General features: G+C 48.6%; 1 protein-coding gene across 2 annotated transcripts in view; it reads right to left on the reverse strand.

Annotated features, from left to right (window-relative positions):
- Window positions 1-15480, reverse strand: part of LOC142579453 (proton-coupled amino acid transporter 1-like) — an 85355-nt gene that overhangs the window by 43768 nt on the left and 26107 nt on the right. The window lies entirely within an intron of this gene.

The following is a 15480-nucleotide window of genomic DNA, read 5'->3' on the forward strand; positions in this document are numbered from 1 at the left end:
GCCAGGTGTCGCGTGAGGGGAGAAAGCACCGCCGCGACGCCACGTCACCGTCGCTCTCACTCTCGGAAGTCTGTGTTGCCCGCGCGTTCCTTGTCCTCGCAAGCTTTCACCTGCGTTCCACCTGCGCCTCGGTAAGGCCAAATCAAAACGCGCCAAGCGTCTCAACGCGCTTGCTTGCCCGAGAGGTGTTGATGACTCGAAGGACCACTCAGCGGCGTTCAATTGGACATGAATGCTTTCGCATTCGTAACTCATAACAATTGCTTATGCGTCCTCGAATTTCTTTTGTCGAGGCATGCAGGACACGTCGAACACTTTGTTTGAACTTGCCCACAGCATTGTGTTTATGCGGCAGGACTCTTCTGGGCAGTCAGTGACCGTGGCTCACTTCACCGACAAAGGACACTTCAGTCCGTGCATTTTCCGCTGAGATTGCGCGCCACGTCCGCTAACTTTCATCGAGCTTTTAAATCTCCAGTGCGTAACGCGGTTAGGAATCGTTCTCCCCCCCCCCCCCTCTCCCCGCCCTCGTCCCCGTCCTCGTTCCAGTCACTACAGGTCGCCTGTAAACTGACGTCAGAGTGAATATGCACATTTCGAAGCTCTGTTCACCTAACAAGGACAGTAAGCACTCGTTTTTTCTTATATCTAATAGTACAGCTACTCTCTCGCGTTTGCAGCCGCGTGCTTCCACGTGCGCTGCTGCGTCCGCAGTAACCTTCACCTCTTTGTTGCTAGAATAACGGCACTTTATGTTTCAGATCAAGGTATAAAGAAAAATTGTTTCTGCATATTTTTACATAAGGCAAACAGGAAGAATGAATGCAAATATGAGGCTTCAACTGCGCAGATGCAACTGTGAAGATGCGACGTGTGCGAAAGTTGAGGCAGACGCACCTCCCGTACCTTTATCGGCGCCTAGCGGTTACTTTTCTCAGGCGTATTAAACAGCGTGTCTTAACTATAGTGGACAAGCGCAGCGCATAACACTTAGCCACTCCCCAGTGGCGCCACCAGGGTGAGCCCTATTTTCGAAGCCATCGAGGACGGGATGAAAGCGAAGGTCGACGCAGGCAGAAGTGAGCCTGCAGACCAACCGAAATTAAAAAAAAAAGGCAGGTGTACTAGCGGCGACGCTCCGCAGCTGTACCTTGCTTCATTCCGGGATTTCGCTGCTAAGCATGCCGTGAACCTAGATGCCGTGGCGTCACCTGCAGTCGCACATTTCACTGGATGAAGTGTGCAGAAGAAAATTAGCGAGTTAATTCACAACGTATCCCTTCAGTTGATGTTAAATAAAGCTCTTTTTTTTTTTTTTTTGCTGGACGTGTATAAACTGCGCTACTACGAACGGTACGGCGCGCGACCTTTACAACGAAGCGACTTGTATAACGAATGAGTTTGGACGTATCAAGCGCTTCATTATAAAGGTTTTCGACTGTATTTCTACAGTAGTTACAACGAGCGCTAAGCGGGTGTACCCGCGAATCATCTTATGTACCTCTCAGGGGCGACGCCTGTAATGTATATTTCATGTTATCTCCATGTTCTAAACCACCTTACGTCATTAAGCTTTGGTGAAGGCCCTCTCCTACAAATTTCAGTTCTATTTCTTTTTCTGTAATCAACGCATACTACCACTGCCACTGTTCCTCTCCGCGAAAGGCGCCCGGCGCTTTCTCGCTTCTTTGACGAATAATTATTTGCCATTTCACCTCGCGGAACGTCCGCGCCGCTTGCGGACCCCCCCCCCCCCCCTCCGTCACACACACACACACGAGCCAAAAAGGAAGATATATAGTTTAGAAGAGTTCACTGCTGGGCTAGTTGGCGAGCTTGCATACTGAAAAGATTTTGCGCCAAAAGCAACACACATGTCGGCTAGCCTGCCCAGCTAAGCCGTCGCATAACTTGCGAAAGCCAAATGCCTGGCTGTCAGAAGAAGCATGCCCAGCGTTTCGTAAAGTGTGCCACAAACGTCGCATATGAAATTCCTCTGTCCTGCGGGAAATCCTGCATTGGACACACGGGGCGTTGTGAGAACGACCGGCTTAGGGAACATGCAAAAGGTATAAAAATAAGGAAGGTGAGCGACTTGTGGATCACTGCAGGGCTTGCACCGATTGTTTTCCACGGTTCCGCGATGCGAGGATTTTGGGTAGAGGCAGGCATCAGACATCGCGAGAAACATTGGAAGCCTTCTACATCAAGAAAGCGGGTCCGAACTGTGTTAGTGATGCATCGGTTTTTCTTTACGAGACTGAGCTGAAGTTTATATCGCGCCTACTCTGATGAGACATTGTACTCCATGTTGCCTTGTATGCATGCGCGGTGTTTTGGAGGGCTATAGATGTCGAATGCTTTCACCCTCATTAAACAGTTGAAGTAGCGCCCGTGGTGTCATCGTCTTTCTTGTGTGTGTTGTTTTTTGGCGCAAAATCTTTTCAGTATATGCAAAAAGGAAGAGCCTACTCCTTGCTACGCCCTATCGCGCTCGACTAACCCCGCCGTCAGGTGGCTTTAGCAGCCCAACACTCGCGCCATCTCTCGTAATGAGCTGTGAGAAAGAAAAACACACTGTCAGCCTCCGGCGCTTAGCGACGGGGAGAAGCCGTAATACAGGAGACGCGACAGCCATGCGGGGAAAACATCATTCGAGCGTCCCCACATTCCCCCTACCTTAAATCACTACATGCTCCGGCGAAACATTTCACACTGTCTAACATCAACGCGCGCTTCGCGAACAAGAGGGCATGCAGCGGTGGTCGCACCAAGGAAAAGTCCACGCGCTGACCATAACTTGTGCGCCGACAATGTCGCTCGCACCGACGCGCCCTGCTGGCGCGTGCTTTTGGGATAAAGGAATGATGACGCAGTAACGCAAACAATCACAAGGGCATTTATTGCAGCTTTCATACCGAATTGGTATATCCACAAAACATGCCAATGGGCGCGCGACAAATCGACAGTCCGACTCACCACGACCGGATAGCGAGTCTCGCAAGTTCTGTCGCCTATAGGTGGCGTGCAAGGGATGCAATTATTCAGTGACTCTATCAATATGGCGCCCAGAGAGTATATAGGAACCCCTGAGCACATGTGCGTCCTTCACCTCAGCTCGTATTTGGCTTCGCTATGCCTTTTTCACAATCACTATCGCTAAGTGACATCATGCGCAACGTAGACGCCTCAGAAACGCGGATACGGTGCCTAATTGGAGGGAACGTCAAGCGCATTATCTGTTGCGGCGTGAAGGCCTGCAGTGCATCGTCTGTCGCTGTCCAATGACTTTGCCTGCAGGCGTCACATGTCCCGCAGAAGCCGCAAAGGCTGGAATTTATTTGCAGCCGGGAAGGTTCTATCAAGGTGGCGTTAGCTTGTCTTTTACATTTTTCTTCGTGCGACGGCCCGCAAAACCTACCTTTCACGCACTGCCGTTTCGCGACAAAGAGTAATTTTACTGCTCTGTGATATTCGCGAGCTCCTTTCACGTATTGAGTTGTTATGAGCAGGCATTTATATTCGATAATTAGAGGAAGGATATCACTAAGGTTATCACAACTGCGGTTTTTCAGACGTCTTTATTGAACGTTGCTATGCTAGTGCATGCGGATGTAAAGAAAGCCATGCCGGTTGTTTTATTTTTCGCGGGTGTAGTTGTATTATCGTTCGAGTGAGGAAGAGTCATGACAAGTTTTTTTGCCCTCACGTCGCGAATTCAATGTCTGTGTTTTATGTTGTACCAACCTTGTTTTCAGGGCCACTGTAGCTGCAAAGCTTGGTCGCGTGTTGACGCACGGGGTGCAGCGAGAACGAAAACATGCGCTTCTGGCGAAGCGGAACACTGTGGCAACCACACACTACGAGTTGATGCAGGCGAAACCTGAGCAAATGCTTCCGATGCTCGCGCACGTATATGCTACATATACTCGTGATCAAAGCCGCGTCGTTATTCACGGTGCTGCACTACATTGTCGCAAGCTCTATTGTTCTAACGCATCGATTCTCCGTAGAAAAACAAATAAAATAATGCGCATAAGCAAGGAACTTTCGTTTTCTCAACTACGTGGCTCCAGAAGAAGTCACGGTCGACGAAATGCTCACTGCACTTTCATCGGTGGTGTGACTGGCTTGCCAATCCGCAACTTGACAACCCATTGTGTCTTCTTTGTCGCTTCTTTGGGGGACGAGTGGAGACTCACTTCAGTTGCCACAGATCTGTTGGTGCATCGCAGCACACAGCATATACGATCTTGCACGAAGGATGCGTAAAAACACATAAAGCCTACTGGCTGCCACGAGGAAGGCAAGCAAATGCGCTACCGCCACACCGCCTGCGGTTGCTCCAACACTCTTTGAAAAAAATTCGCCGGTGGCCGCGGGGTGGCGTGACAGTCTACGGAAATTGCGCTGGGAGGATCGTGTTCGTCCATTACGGTGTCCCGCGAAGCGGTTCGCGCAGCTCGGCAACCCCAAGCCCAAGAGGAAAAGCCTTCTCCCTTTTGCGCCCGCAAACCCCGCCGTTGGGTTGCGTTAGCAACAGCACAACACTCGCGCCATCTCTCGTAATGTGCTGCAACCGAGCCGTCTGCCGCCGGCGCTTAGCTGTGGGGAGAAGCCGGATTACAAGAGACGGGAGAGCCACGCGGCGTCGAGCGTCCCCACAGATCACAGAGCACTCACTTGCAGTTCCCTTGTATTTCAAGGAAGCACCAACTATAATATAGCATAAACAAGCTTGCACCACAGTACACCGAATATCAATATCAAGCAATATTTCTAAGAAACCTTAGACTGCGGCACCAGTTGTATTTCCGCAGAACATAAATCCTGTAGAACATATTATATCGCTCTAGAGATCATCCGCAATTCTTGACTGTTCCAACAACTGTTTTAAACGCCAGAACTGCATGCTTTTGTAGTTCTATTGTTTGGTATAGCCCCATTATTTTTTTCCTTTGATAGTGGCTTTTCGTCCGGAGAGCGCAATTTCTCTCTTAATATTTCTTTTCTATGTGGAGCATGAATACTGCAGTGCAGTAGACGTCCTCAACATTTTCTTCTGATTCCGAGTAAGAGTTCATCACACTTTCGGCTCGGCATATTTCACCCAGAAACACATTTACGTGTGCAGTGCCAGGTGTAGCGCAGTGCCTATAACTAGTCGTAATTTGTGTCTTAGAAAGTGAGAGTCTGTTCGTTTGGAAATAATAACACAACTGTATTACTTGAATGATTACTGTTTCGACACAGTGGCTGACCGTTAATGGAATATTGCATTGCGTTTCTGGATCAACCCTACATAATGCACCTGGATCAATCCTACACCTTTCTTTCAACTTCCAACGCAAGCTGTTGCGTGCATCGCTTTACGAGACTGGTGTTAGATATGTCTCATTTTCAGTGTATGCCGCGCGTGCTAAACTGTCAGCAACTATGTGCCTAAAATTACATAGTGACTAGGATTATACTGAAATAAAACTTCACGGTGAAAGTCGGTCGCCTTTGTACATATATTATGCACGTCATACGCTACAGCATGATCATTTATGTTCATGCTGGTGGAGTTAATGCTCAAGGGAGACGCTAGAGAGTCTCTCGCGATGACCCATTTGAGAGGGCGCGACAGTGAGCAAATGAAGGTCAAGGCAGACATGAATGCCTAAAGTTCGGCTGTCGTAGAAGAAGTGACGTTTCATAATATGACCATTATCTTTTTCTCTCGTAGGTGGTTTGTAGAACACGGAAGCAGAACATTTATTTTGACGCGTTTCATCTGCGTGAATCTGAATGTGATCCCTGTAGATACAGTAGATATGATACGCTGCTAATTATTTCACAGCAACTTCTGGTAGGTCACAATCGCGAGAGATGCCCGGCACTTTGGTTGATACCTCTGGACTGGATAGCAGGCATGGATGATACTCAGCTTCTACTGAGCAAAACTTGTTCCCGGGGACAATGACGCTGCAATGTCGCGTTATCGCGTGTACATGTGCGCCATTTCAATGATTTATTGTCTGAATAAGGGGATGGTCTGTACGCTTTATTGTCAGGCGAAAGTAATGGCGACACGTCTCCACAAATATTAGTGACCGGAAGGAAGGTTGGTGTGCCTCTGCAATTGCTAAAGTACCCAACGCTGCATGTGGTACTCCAAGACATGTACGCAGACATCTGGCCAGGAGGCGGTCAAGAACGCTCTTCGAGGAGAGGGATAAACTGTGAAGGTAAGGGGCAGAATACGCTATTCTTCGCCTTATGGTTGTACAGTGCGCATTCACATTGGGCAGCCGCGTGCTTCCATGGGCGCTGCGTTCGCAGTAACCTTCACATCTTCGTTGCTAGGGTAACGGCACTTTGGTTTTCAGACAAGGCAAACATAACAAATAAATAAAATGCTCAAACACTGAAAATGGCTTCGCGTACTGTAATAGATCACAAACAGGAAGACGAAGTGCGAGCACACGGCGTCAGAGGAAATTGTGCACAAGGAAAAAAAAAGAGGGGGGGGGGAGCCAAACACGTGTACAGGACGTATAAAGAGTGAAAGTAAAAAAATATATATATACGAAATCGGCGTCCTTTGCATGTGTAATATAAAACAAAACAATGACGAATATAGCTGAAGGCTGCGCATGCATAGAAGACCAGCTAAGCGACCTTCGGCATCCTCCTTTCAAATAAAAACTCACTTGTGCGGAATCGCAGCTCCCTCAAGAGACACGGGTATACCAGAAATGTTGTGCGACCCGGTGTGATAATTCATGTGGACGGACCGCTCTCCTTTATCGACGCCTAGCGGTACATTTCTAAAGTGTCTTAAAGATCACGCGTTAACTAAAGGACACGTGTAGTGCTTAACACTTCGTCATTCATCCTAGTGACTCTGTGGTGATCAAATACTAACGAATTATAACGGTTGCGTAAGCGTACAGTATACTCCGAGTGCCGCAGTTCTCAAGCAGTCGCTGTGCAAACCAGTGAGGTTACAAATCACAACTTGCTTGGCGCGAACTCTTCGTAATTCAAACAAAAAAAAAAATGTGCAGCGTGGAACATTTGATTCTCGCGCTCTGCTCCAGCCCGTACACTCTCTCATAGTTTTTTGATAGCCATAGTTTTCTTTCCTGTGGACTGAACAAAGCTTTCCATGGTATGTTCAGGGACCTTTAGCGTGTAGTGTTGCCTCATGTAGCCAACAGTCATTACTCCGTATTAACTTAATTATTTTCCCACCGGGTAGCAAACCGGATGCTCTTCTGGTTGACCTCCCTGCCTTTCCTATCCTTGCTTTTCTCTCTCTCTCTCTCTCTCTCTCTCTCTCTCTCTCTCTCTCTCTCTCTCTCTCACTTAAACAAGAAACACAGACGGCGTCGGCCGCTTCAAAAATTCAGCTGCAAAAACTTCGATGTTTCCGCTTCCATTCCTGTAAAATGAATCTTCCAGTTGTACAATATTTAATTGACTGTTCGTTACAGGTGGAACACGTTGTGAACTGAGCAGCCCCACTTTGACCAAGTGCGCCTGTCCTGCTGACAGGGACATACTGACATGTCCCTGTATACACGTGTGCCGCGTTTTAGTCCTTGTGGTCACGTGCATCTGCTCAGAAATGCTCTGGAAACTGAAGGCTATTCTACAATCCCTGCAAGGGTTTCGAATGACTCGAAATGACTCGAAATGAACTGTGCCCGTCCGTCCGTCCGTCCGTCCGTCCGTCCGTCCGTATGTATGTATGTATGTATGTATGTATGTATGTATGTATGTATGTATGTATGTATGTATGTATGTATGTATGTATGTATGTATGTATGTATGTATGTATGTATGTATGTATGTATGTATGTATGTATGTATGTATGTATGTATAGGTGCACAACCGCGACCTTGCTTGCGAGGCACAGCGGGCTGTTATTAGAAGCAGTGGAGAGGCCACCAGGGTGGGAAGGAGGCTCTGCGTCTAAGCGCTTAGTGATTTACTTGAGGACTACGAAAACGAGGTTACGAGCACATGGGAACTACTCCCAAGAACCTATAGTGTAGACTCAAGAAAACACTCCAAATTATAAGCCTTCTGTGAAGCAAACTTGCTGTTTCCTTTGTGATCAGGATCCTTTTAATAATGACACGGTATACGGAAGCCTTTTACATACAACACACATTGTACATAGACATGTTAACACGGTACAGAACCCTTTAGCTGTACGCGGACTATAGAATAAGCATTCCGAAGACGTCTGTCCGTCTATATAGTCATGTGCCTAGCACTCGTGCAGCATCAGCGTCGTCGTTGCGGTGGCCGTGACGGTTGTCGACGCCGCTGCGTCGCTGGGAAATCCGGCTCTTCAGCACAACTGGTAAGTTGCTTGCGAAGGCCACGTCCTACGCCGTCACCATCACGCCGCACCTGGTCGCGACGTCGAAACAGGGGAGACAGCAGGCCAGCAGAAAACCAGGCCACTGCTGTAACTGGCCAGCGGCACGCCAGCCACTCCTGGAACCTCTCGGTTCCCGTCACGAAGGCCGATACGCATCGGGCCGATATGACTGCAGGCCGCTGGTGCGCAGGAGGGTACAGCCACGAGTGAGATCTCAGCCCAGATCCGCGCGGTAGTAGGACACCCGGTCGGTCGCCAGTACCCGAACCTCCTACTCGCTCTCACGCTCTCCACGCGCCGCTTCCCTGTTCGTGGCACGCGGTCTTCTTCTTCCGCAGTCACCATCATAAATTCTACTCTTGTTGTTGCCACACAATCACCATGACTCCAAGCTGGCTGGTCAGACACTTTGTCTTGTTGCGGCCACACCGCCACAATCTAACATCATCACACCCTGACTATATAGGCCACTGTTTATGAGGCTGTCGGGCCCCTGCAAAATAAATAAATTTCTAGCAGTATGCAGGATAAAAAAAAAAGACGCCTCCTCGTTGTAAAAGCTCATAGTGGTAAAGCGACGACCTGGCGATCGCGAGTCTGGTCTTCGCATAACTATTTGTCAGCTAGGAATCTTTCTCTTCAAGGTAACAAGGAAAGCTTTCTTTGCTATATGTTCTGATGCATGCTGGCCCCGTATAGGCATTTCTTCATCCTACCTAATTTTCTGCCGCCCTCGAGTGCGCTTGCCTTCTCTTGGCATCCATTCTGTAACTCTAAAGCTGCAGCGGTCCGCCGGTTATCTGCCGTACGGATTACATAGCCCGTTCAGATACATTCTTTTCTCTTATTGTGGACCAGAATGTCGACTATCCCCGTTTGCTCTCTGACCTACACCGCTTTCTTCCTATTTCGTAACGTTATGGCTAACAATTTTCGTTCCATCGCTCCTTGCGCGATCCTTGTTGTCGAGCTCATTGGTGAACCTCCGAGATTCTTCCTTAGTTAGCACCGGTAGAACGCAATGATTGTACACTTTCCTTTTGTACGACAGTCGTATGCTTCCAGTCATGACTTGGTAATGCCTGCCGTGCACAGCAACCCAATTTTATATTTCTGTAAATTTACTTTTCATGATCAGGGTATCCTGTTAGTAACTGACCTAGATTTTAGACGAAGACTCTAGAGGCTGACTGGCGATCGTGAGTTCTTGTTCCCTTGCCAGGCTATTGAACATTGGCTTTGTCTTTTGCATATTAATCTTCAACCCTACCCTTTATTGTTTAAGGTCCTCAATAATGTGTTGCAGTTCATCGCCAGTGTTGCTGAACAGGAGAGTATAATCTGCAAACCGAGAGTTGTTGAGATATTCGCTATTGATCTTCGCTCCTAAGCCTTCCCAGTGAAAAAGCTTGAATACTTCTTAGCATGCAGTGAATAGCATTGGAAAGATTGTGTCTCCTTGCCTGGCCCCTTTCTTGGAAGATGATTTTCTACTTGTGGAGAACCAAGGCAACTGTGGAATATATTCACGCATGCCAATAGATTCACGTATGTCTCATGTACACCTTGATTACGCAATAACTTCGTGACTGCTAGTATCTCTATTGAATCAAATGTCTTTTTATAAACCATGAAAGCCAGATAGCGAGATTGATTGTACTCCGCAGTTTCCTCAATTGCCTGATTGGTGACTTGGATGTGATTCATTTCTGAACATTCCTTCCTAATGCCATTAAGTTGTCTTGGTTGATTGAAGTCAAGTGTTGCCCTAATTCTATTGGAAATTATCTCGTCGAATATATTATACAATACTGAAAGCAAGTTAATGGGCCTATACTTCTCTGATTTGTTGTCACCCTTCTTATGAGTTAGCATAATGTTGGCATGAGGAAGAGAAAGAAGTGCCCAGAGCTCACTGGTGCTCTGGGCCTCTCGCTGTTATGCATTTTTTTACGTTCTTGCCATTTTCGTGAGAGTCATTTCATCAAGGATGAGCAAGAAAATGTTCCCACGACCACCTGAACAAGGTCAGTCGTCTACTTCATGGCTCATTTTTGGACGCGACGTGCCTTTGGAAGCTCGGACCAGCTCGATTCCTGGGAGAGCTCAACGCCAGAAGCCATGGACTCTGACAGCGAGTACACCGTAGTCATGGGCCGCTGTATGAAGAAGATGCGCCGTATATCGACTGAGGCGTCTTCATCGCATCGGAGTGAGCAAGAATCCTTCATGGTTTCTTACGTGCCGCTCTCGAAGTCACACAGCATGAACTCCCTCAGCAGGCAGTTTCTAACCGAATATTTTGAAAGTGTGGCCTCTGGGCAAATTAACGAGATCAGGATCGACGCTCGCAAGAACATCCTGACAATAGATGTGAAAAATTTCGCAATACTTGAGAAGTTAAAGACCATTCCACAGTTAAGCGCAATCCCCGTCCGCTCCTTTATTACTTACGGGAAGGAGACAACAACTGGTGTGATTGCCGACGTGGAGCTTGAAATCCAGCATGCGGACCTCAAGAGTCTTTTGGGGTCATCGGTGCGCATTCTTAAGATTCATCGCTTGGGGCACTCCCGATGTATCAAGTTAACGTTTGCTTCTTCGACATTACCAGCGTCTGTCAAAGTGGGCTACGTTATACACCGAGTACGACCATTCGTTCCGAGGCCTATTCAGTGCCGGAAATGTCACAAGATAGGACACGTGAGCGCAGTTTGTAGAAGCAAAGCCACCTGCTCGCGTTGCGGCGGAGAGCATGATACCACCGACTGTGAGGCGTCCTCATTTAAATGTCCCAACTGTACTGGCTCTCACGAAGCGACTTCGAAGGAATGCCCGAAGATGAAACAGGAGGTTCGTATTCTTCGAAAAATGGCAAGAGACCAATCTTCACGTAAAGAGGCTGCTCAATCTGTTCGCCAAAGTGACCAACGCTCGCGACAGAAGCATCGCAAAACCATTTCAGGAGAACAACCTAGCGTGGCACAGGTAGAACGACCACTTCTGCCTGTGCGTGCATCGAGGTCGACGAGAGCACGCGGCAAACATTCACCTCCACCGGCTGATACAGACACGGAATGGCCTTTGCTGCCCTCTAGGCCCACGGCCATGCCAGCGGGCACTATCGGTCCTCTGCGCCATGAAGCCAAGAATTATAGGGCCAATGAAACCGGTGACACTACGGGCAAGCAAGGAGGTGAACACAATGAGAAGGAGAGTGTACAAAAAATGCTCACGCACCTAGTAGAATCAATGCGCGTGATTCTCGGTGGTCTCGAGACTCCGGCCGCTAAAAGTGCCCTACAAGTGTTCGCCATGCCAGAGCCGCTTATCGCAGTTCTTTATATGCTATAAAGATTTTGTTTGGTGCTTGTGCTGTTCACGCAGGGGAGGCCCACACCAGTTTTGTCCTAGCGCCTCTACTTTTAAGTTCACTCAAATTGTTGAGTACAGACTTGATGCGAAACCTGACTGTGGTTTCATGGATGACATTTGTGAATGTTTATCATCACAGTGTTGAACTTCCTTTCACCTTTGCGCATCCCTCTTGCTATGTCATCATCATCCCTCATCACATCTTTATGTCCCCGTTCCCCCTCCCCCTGTGCAGAGTAGCAGGCTAGAGCGCCTTAGCTCAGGCCGACCTCCTTGCCTTCTTTCAATTAAATTATCTCTCTCTCTCTTCTTCTAGATCTCTTGTACACAAGAAGTTGTGAGATATTGCGTATAAAGGGCCGCAATCATTTCAAGCATAACACCTTCTACATATTCGATTAAATCGACTGTTATTCCAACTTCCACTGCCCATTTTTCCCAGGACATGTCTTGCAAGGCCTTTCTAACTTCACCGTTAGATATAGAAGGAGCCTCTGTATCTTGTTCATCCTTACTTTTAATGAAGGTAGCGAGGCTGCTCTGGTCACTGTGCAGGTTGGTATAGAAAATCTTCTGAGTTCTTACTATATCATCAAAATGATCCCTATGCCAAGTCTTCTTCTCACTGATTTCGTGCTAGGACCATTTCTTACTGCTTTCTCGATCTTTCCGTCGTTATAATTTCGAATATCGCTTACTTCAGCGAAAATTCAGCGCATTCTATCTGATCTATTGAGTCAGACACTTCCATGCTTTGTCGTATAAGAAAGACATCGTATGTATTATACGCCGAAGAGAACCACGGGGGCGACATAAACAATGCGAAATGTACGCGGCTCCGGGCGGCTTGTTGGGACCACTGATGAATACTGATCGCGCCTGCCGTGAGGCCCAGTGAGTAGAAAGCCTCTGTACCTTTTTTGCTTTACAATTTCTCGTAGCCTGAGCTCGGCGACAATCAAATTCCTGTGCACGTTACGCGAAGAGGAAAATTCCGCTTCGAGGGTCACAGAAGTCGTTAGACAGGCTATCACCTGTCCCTGCATAGGGGTTATCGTAAGGTATGCCTGACAGGTTTCTCTCTTATCTCTTTTTGGAAACACAAAAGGCTTATCTCTCATACTCGGCTTTTTAGCTCCTTCCTGTTGTGCGTCGAAAACGAAGAAGTGTGCAGTGCAGGCTGGCGGTTTTGTGTGCACGGAGTTTTCCAGGACAGGACAGTTCCGCCCAAATGTACATAAGCAGTGTCCCGAGCTGTTATTATCCGAGTGCTTCGAAAAGTAGAAACCATTCGTTCAAAAAGGCCGCGATGGCAGAGTGCTTGCCTACATTTCCATGGCCAACCGTTCACCGACTTGAGAGAGAGAGAGAGAGAGAGAGAGAAGATAGGAAATATAGGGAGGTTAACCAAATGCACGTGCGGTTACTACCTTGCACTTGGGAAAGATGAAACACAACGATGAAAAGAGAGAGAGAGCCACGTATAGCGCACACTCGATGCTAGCAAGGCCATGCGCCATGCATCCCCCGAGCCGTGCTCCGTTTCTTGCTCACTCTCTACAGACACCCGCCTAGGAGATCAGCAGATCACCTGATGCTTGACGCGAGGTTTCAGGTTCAATACCCGGCCATAGCGGCTGCACAGAGCATGGAGTATACAGCGTACACTTTGAGATCCTAGATTTCGAGGATATCCCAGTGCATGGAGGGCGAACGCACAAAATCCAGGGTTTCTACGTGCTTATTAATGCGAAAGCGTTATGTGGCCCATTACGCGAAAAATTCATCGTAGTCGGGGACATGACCGAATGATGGTGACAAAAATGGCCGACGTCGCAAAGAGTAAAAACACGTCAAAAATGTTCAGATTGGCTCCAAATTAATCAGGGAGGTTCCCGTAAGCAAAGCAAAGAAATTTGGTACATTTCGGTCTGGGTAAGAATCGAACCCGGGCCTCTGCAGTGTGAGACGAGCACGCTTTCCCGACACTACGGCGGCTCCACGGTTCTGATGCTCCACGGTTCTTTAGGCACACTAAAGGTGTGCCTAGCACGCGCGTCACTGCACACATCATGTCGCAGCCATCTGGCTGACTAAAGGCGTTGAGTATACGTATAGTGCGCGCATCATTGGGCACGTGATGGTGCAGCCAACGGGGAGGAATTGGCGCCACTTCACGAGTATATAAAATGGGTGTATAAAATAAAAACCATTAATGTCCATTTGCACGCCGCTGAACGGTCCTTCGAGTTAAAAAAAAAATTGGCAGTGGCATAGCTCGGTTATGCCAGGATATACGTAGCGAAGGCTAAGGCATAGCATGGTTAGCCATGGTTAATCTTGATTGCAAGTCCAGGTTAGTCTGGTTGTCTAGCTATGTTGCGGCGTTTAGCCAGTCGATCGGCGCGCAGTTCGTCTGTTTCCTGGGTGATTCGTTTCCGATTCATCTCGTTCCGATGTCGATTCCAGGCTCCTCCTGCTTATCAGAATTGCCGCCGTCCATACTGCCGCCTCAACTGTGGTTGCGGCGCACGCGAGCTCTCCTTTTCAATCCTCCGACATGTTATCAGGCATGCGACGCAGCTGGCGAAGCGAGCGGAGGCGAGCGCAACGACGAGGAACTTGGTGTAGGAACGCGGTGTGACGAGGAACGCGGTGTGACGTCATGTGCATCCTCGGAGCACGGCCACGGCGAAATCGCAAGTTCGTGGCCAGTAAAGCTTTCGCTTTAATAACCGCGGCGAGGCGCGCGTTGTGACGTCATGTACCTCCTCGGAGCACCACGACGGCGAAATCGCAAGTTCGCGGCCAGTAAAGCTTTCGCTTTAAAAACTCCTCGCGGGCAAGCGAGCGCGTTGAGACGCTTGGCGCGTTTTGATTTGGCGTTACCGAGGCGCAGTTGGAACGCAGGCGAGAGCTTGCGCGGACATGTAAAGCGCGTAAATAATGTCCCACGATTACGAAACTCCATAAGGCAAAATTTGAGCGCAGATGAATAAGTCTTTTCATTTCGCGATGTACTGAGGTAAAGAATTTGAGATCGAAATCACCGCACCGACTGGCAGCGGTCCAGTGCCGTCAGCGCCTTCGCAGAGGGAGGGGCATGCAGTATGGGAACGCTGGCATGATGAGCGGCACCGGAACATGGCGGAAGGAAAGAGAGAGGAAGGAGCATACCAACATGGTTATCGAACGTCAAGGTGCGCGCTTGGTTTTAGTGCTCCCACCATGCAGGCAGAGTCACGGCAGGGCAGCTGAACAAGCGCGCACCGAATAAAAGCAACTGGCATAGCTGCTGAGAACGAATGTCTCAGCAAATCTCAATTCTTGCTCCGTGATCTCGAAGCACGAGGTCACGTGTTGGACCACCACTGTGGCTTCACAGAGCGTTCGCTTGACAAGGCTGGCTGCGTGACGTGATGCTCCATCCTATATTTTTCCTTCCTCTATGCATCGGACCCAGCTGTAAAAGAAGACGCAGTGGCACGAGCGCGTTGGCGCAGTTACGCCGAAGGACGCCGACGCTCAACCCAGGAACGGACGCCTATAAGAGCTGTGGTCTAAAACACCAAAGCGACTATAATGCTTTCGCATTCCCTCACGTAAGCAGTCTGAGGTGTCCCTGCCGACATTTTTCTGGATTTCCTGATTTGCATAGTAGAAGCTCGTCCGAAGCACAACGTTACAAAGCGTCTCACAGCCCTGCTGTTTTGCTTCGGAACGC

This window comes from Dermacentor variabilis, chromosome 4 (assembly GCF_050947875.1).
Source record: "Dermacentor variabilis isolate Ectoservices chromosome 4, ASM5094787v1, whole genome shotgun sequence".
Classification (NCBI taxonomy): Eukaryota; Metazoa; Arthropoda; class Arachnida; order Ixodida; family Ixodidae; genus Dermacentor; species Dermacentor variabilis.